This window comes from Solanum stenotomum, chromosome 5 (assembly GCF_019186545.1).
Source record: "Solanum stenotomum isolate F172 chromosome 5, ASM1918654v1, whole genome shotgun sequence".
Taxonomy (NCBI): Eukaryota; Viridiplantae; Streptophyta; class Magnoliopsida; order Solanales; family Solanaceae; genus Solanum; species Solanum stenotomum.
This window is the reverse complement of record NC_064286.1, coordinates 9,807,786-9,814,048: the sequence shown is the minus strand read 5'-3', so window position 1 is coordinate 9,814,048 and position 6,263 is coordinate 9,807,786. Positions and strand designations below refer to the sequence as shown.

Below are 6,263 nucleotides of genomic sequence, written 5' to 3'. Positions count from 1 at the left end.
TTGAGATATAATTATATTTATATTATAATTGGGAAATAATTTAAAAAGATGAGATCTACAAATTATCTTCTCACCTCTTTTTGTCTAATGTATTGAGGGAATCTATTGTTTTCTTGTGGCTTCTTCTTTTGCAAAATTATTCCTCTCACCTTATTTGATGACAAAAGAGCATCTGCTAAATGATTCCTTTTTCCCTCAATGAAAAATAATTACAAATTGCAAAACATTAAATTATTTCCCCCGTTCCATTTTATGTTGCATCGTTTGATTTGACATGGTGTTTGAGAAAAAAACACTTCTAAAACTTGTGGTTTAAAACAATTATTAGATATTTGTGTGGCTGAAAATCATTTCATTAAAACTAAAAGAGTAATTTTAAAGTTAAATTATTTCTAACTATAGTAAAGTAACAATTTTTTTGGAACAGAATAAATAATAAAAGGTAACTATATCACGTAAAATAGGACAGAAGGAGTATGTTTTTTTCCCTTGTGCCTATAAATTAGAACACACAAGTTAAGAGGGTATAGGATTTAGCAGGGATGGCAATTATTTCCATAGAAAGTCAATTTCATAACTTGCTTTTTTTGTTCATCTGTTTACTATGTGGTCTAATAATATTTCAATTCTTGATCAAGAAATCACACAAAAAAATCCATCTTCCTCCAAGTCCACCAGCATTACCATTCATTGGTCATTTGCATCTTCTTGGCTCTTTGTGGCACCAATCCTTCCAGAAATTAGCATCGCGCTATGGTCCATTCATGTTGATTCAAGCAAGCGCGTCAACTTCATATGTTGTGTCCAATGGCGCTATAGCGAAAGAAGTCTTTAAAACCAATGACATAAATTTTGCTGCTAGGCCAGAATTTGGCTCTTCAGAATACCAAATTTACCATGATACAATGTTCTCAATTTTGGACTATAACAAACTTTGGATTTTCTTGAAGAAAATATGCATGACTGAGATTCTGTCTGCTCAACAGATTAGTAAATTTGCTGATGTTAGGTAGGAGGAGATGATGAAAGTGTTGGAATTTTTCGTTAAGTTTTCGGAACAAGGGGATGCTTGTGATGTTGGAATTCAGCTTATGGCTATGACAAATAATCTTATTTGTAGGCTGAGTATGAGCACAAGAACCTCAACTAATGTCAACGAGAGCGCGGAGATAAGAGAAATTGCAAAGGGGATAGTATTACTTGCAGGGCAGCTGGGATTAGGTGAAATTCTTGGTCCTTTGAAGAAATATGATCTGCTTGGTGCTGGAAAAAAGGCAAAAGCTTTGTTGCTCAAATTTGATAAGTTTATGGATGGGATCATAAAGAAACACGAAGATGAAAGGCGTGTGGGAGGAAAAGAGAGGAGGGATATGATGGACATTCTTCTGGAAATTGCAGATGATGAAAATGCTGAGATGAAGCTCACTAGAAATGGCATCAAGGGTCTTTTCTTGGTAATAAGACTCTTATCTATCCTTTCCAAAGTACATTTTAGTATGAAAATATGTATGTCATCTACTAGCTTTTCTTTGTCTCCAAATACTCCCTTTTATATAGTATAGCACCATTTGTTTTAAGGTGTGTTTAGCACGAAGGAAAGCATTTAATCTCTACGAAAATAAGTTATTTAAAAATGACTTTCGTAGCCAAAACAAGTTATATAAGTGATACTGCAAGTTCATTATCTCTTCCCCACCACCCTCCCCTTGACCATCCCAACCCCTACCACCCCTGACCACCCACTCCCCACCACGTCTCACTCCCAAAGTGTTTTGCTAGATAACATATAAATACTACATATATATAATTAGAAACATTTTGACTTTAAACTGCCCATTTTACCTGCTCTTATAGCTATAGACAATCACGAGATGTTTAAACCATAAGTTGTAATGATCAATGTATTTCTTTCATTCTTAAGTTCCATGCGTGCCAAATAAAGCACCACCATACAAATTGAAAAAGGATAATGTTTTGTTTTCCTCTTTTAATGGGATCTTTTTCTGGGAGGAACTGATACAACAAGTGTTGGTTTGCAATGGGGATTAGCAGAGCTTTTGAACCATCCAAAAGCATTAAAGAAGCTCCAAGAAGAGATTGACAGAGTAGTTGGGCCAAACAGGCTAGTTGATGATTCCGATATCCCAAATCTTCCTTATCTCCAAGCTGTTGTCAAGGAAACACTAAGAGTACATCCCCAGTTGCCCTTAGTATTCCGAAAATGCAGAGAAGATTGTGTAGTCAATGGTTACACAATTCCCAAAAATTCCAGGCATGTACTAAACATTTACGCGATTAATAGGGACTCGAATGAATGGAGAAATGCGGATGAGTTTATTCCAGAGAGGTACCTTGTTAACTCTGGTGGAGGGGAGGAGAACCAGCTCGCAATCGAGCCTGATGAATTGGAGGCTATGAAAGGACAGAATTTCTGTTATGTCCCATTTGGTGGTGGAAGAAGAGGGTGTCCTGGTGCTGGACTTGCAGCAGCAGTGTTACATAGGACACTTGGTGTGTTGATACAATGTTTTGATTGGAAAATTAAAGGTGCTGAGAAACTTAATATGGAACAAGGAGCTGGGTTTTCTTCTGCAATGGTTCACCCTTTGATTTGTTATCCTGTTATGCGTGTTAATCCACTAGAAATTGCCAATTGATTTCTCTAGTTTTATTAATGGCATAATACATAAATGTGTCCTTTAATTTTGGATGTACACAAGTAGACACTTAAACTTATATAGAGTTGAACACGTACACACATGCATCCTGCTTGACATCTTATGTAGAAATTCACTGCTATGTGGCATCCTACATGTGTTATGCCACATAGGATGCGTGTCTCTACTTATTCAACTTTATATAAGTCTAAGTGTCTACTTGTGTACACCCAAAGTTGGAGGGCATAGATATTAGCTTAGGCCAAGTTAAATGACATATTTATGTATTATGCCTTTATTAATGTTTCTTGTGAAATAAGAATTATGGTTTTATGTTTCACTCTTTGGTACATTATAACAAAAATGTAACATGACTTGGCATTATGCAGCGAGACTTAGCATTATGTAGCAATGTCATTCAACTTTGTTTTGTATAAAAAAAATTACTAAACTTAAGACTTTTTTTAAAAAAAATCACTCAGCCAAATTTGTTAAAGAAAAAATATGACATGACAAAATAAATTTATTTTTGTGCCATGTAAATATAGACTCGACAAATAAAGTAAAATTAAAGAAGACACATATCTTATATCAGACCGACCCACCCACAAATCAAAATTGGTTTAATCTAATAAAGGAAGACCCATTGATGAATTTCCTGCATACCTTGAATGAAACCCTAGCTTGAATCTTGGATAGAAGGCTTGAAGTTTGAATCCCTTGTTCTTGCCTTGAGAGAAAACTTGGGAGAGAATAAACTTTGATTTGGGAGAATTAGGAGATAATGGGAGGTTAGGGTCTATAGGAATCACTAATACCCACTTAAAATAGGCCAAAATGACGTCATATAGGAATTAAAAGAGTGGAAAAAGACCCGATTAACCATGATTAAAATCTGCCAGAAAGACTCTACGAGGACCATCTACGGTCCGTGGTTCCATCTACGGACCATGGAACCTTGTCCATAGAAATCAAAGAAGAAATCCTAGGTTCTAAGCTTTCAATCCACAGAACCTTCTACGACTCGTAATTCCTTATACAATTTGTACTATCCATTCATAGAAATCAATATATTGAAATACACATTCTCTGAAGTCTAATCTACGATACCCAAACCATGACTTGTAGTTCCTTTTACAAATTGTATGTCAGGTCGTCGATCCAATTTACTAAAGGTTCTGAAGTTTCAGGATTTGGAACTATAAAAGATGTTTACGAGCCATAAACACTTCTACGACACATATCAAGGCTCTCCTGTCCAACTCAATTATCCATGTTTCAGAGGTTCTTCTACGACTAATGTCTATGACTCATAGAACTTTCCACGTTCCATAAACTCATTTGTAATCACTGAGTTAAATTTCATGATTTATGAAGTCTCATTTATGGACCCTTTCCACGAACCATAATACCTTTTTATGGCTCGTAAACCTTGTTCGTGAATATCAAAAATCTGCAAACTTCATATTTTCTTCTGTTAATTTCCTGATTAGTACTGAGGAACTTTTGAGGTGTTACAGGTAGACACTAAACGATCATAAGAAGAAGACACAAGATAAAAATTAACAAACATATATGTAGAAGCATTATTTTGCACATCACTGGACACATTATTTTTCAAAAAAAAAGTATGTTCAAAGAATTATGAATCTCTATATTCACAAATAGAATAATCATTCAAAGACATAAATCTATACCCAACATCTTTTTAGCATAACTTATAAAAATAGTGTCTTGATCCGAGATTACCTCCCTAGTCATAACACGATGCTTAGAGTCACAAGTGATCCCAAACTAATCCTTGATACTGGCATAAGTCATGAGTAACTAAACATGAATATAAATATGAATAAGAGCTAAAATAACTAAGCGAAAGCATAATTATTAAATAAGTTGGTTCAATACACTACTAAACAAAGTTTGGTTTACAACAATTATAATCTAAAAAGTAACTGGAACTAAGTAGGTTGAATACATTAACTCTAACTCATAGTTTATTAAGCCTCTACTAATATTGAATATAGGTAGCCGGGACATGACCCCTCTACTACCCTTAATCAATACTTATGAAAATAAATAAGATACTAGAACTACAAACTGATTGAGTCTTCAAACAAAGTGAACTCATCACCTGCTGACTGTAACCTGTAAATTATGATCCTGATAGTAAGCACCTGAATCTACATCACATGAAAAACATAGACATAAGAGGTATGCGATCAACACTTTGAATGTACTACGTATGAGAGATATGTATGAACATATGTAAAACTGAACATGAAATTTTGAGATGCTAATTGAATATGAAACTGATACATATAATCTGATGCAATGACCAAGTAGTAAAACATGGATCTGATAAATATTGACTAAAATAATTGATTATAAGGTCATGCAATATCAGAGACTAAACTGCGGAAGGTAATATTAGCCGGCATATAACCATGTGATCAAGAGGAGAGGAACGAGAAACGAAACTTTACGACAACTTTTTCGTAGACGTTCGACTTGCATGTGTTAAGCATATAGCTAGCGTTCCTTCGTAGATCTCCGGATTTCACCCTAACCTAAACATGGAGTTTGATGTATACTCCTCATCGAGGTCCAATATACCTTGCCAGGGTATAAAGGCTGATCTCATCTAGGGTGGTACCACTAAACTAAAAGCATGTATCCACTAGGAAACACATAAACCTACGATGGCACGTAGTTCTGAAACTTGGGTAAATTGAATCTGGTCCAACTCGAAGTTAAGTAATACTCCTGACTAAACATAACTGATAGCTCATGTGAATATTTTCCATAATTGTAGACTCCATAACTGACTGCCATACTACTAGTGAACTTTTCTTTTATAAAAACATTGATCCACGATTATTGATGGTATTTCAAATAGACACTAATGGGGAACTTACTTTTGAGAGAAATGTTTAAAAGCATTGATGACATATCAGGATGTCATGCATGTCATGTATCTTATTGCTACGAGGCAAAGGTCTTGGATATTGAAATGAGTACACATAAATAAGTCATGTATTTCTGAATCATGAGACTTTCAGATTTATGAGAGACATGATATAGCTAGAGTAAAATACATAAAAGAAACAAGGATTGAGATTTTGAAAGAACTCTATACGGTTAGACATAAATCCTAGATCCAGAGTCACGAAAATACTAATAGTCTAATTATATATTATCTAAATATATTATTGAGAATATATTTCATCATGGATCACTTTAATGGTCTGCAAAACTAATAATATTGATAAACTGAATAGCTCATAAATACTAAAAATCTGAGACTAATTGATAGACACATTATCTGAAAGCATCACTTCATATGTGGAAGTGGAACTATAGGGCTGAATGTAAAATAAATAATAAAGATTTTTGTATTCGGACTGAGATATGCAATTTAAAAGACTTGAATTGAAAGGCATGAAATTTACTTGTCCTGAGGGTTCATGAAAATACAGTTGAAGTAAAAATACTTAAATTTATGGAAAAACATGTATTTATAAGCTGGTAACAAAAAGAAACTGAAATGCATTTAAATTCATGCTGATCATTTTTTTTTTTTGTGCAGAATTCACATATTTAAAATAC

General features: G+C 34.2%; 1 pseudogene; it reads left to right on the top strand.

Moving 5' to 3' along the window:
* Nucleotides 1-542: 542 nt before the first annotated feature.
* Nucleotides 543-2,657, top strand: LOC125866301 (3,9-dihydroxypterocarpan 6A-monooxygenase-like; annotated as a pseudogene).
* Nucleotides 2,658-6,263: the final 3,606 nt, after the last annotated feature.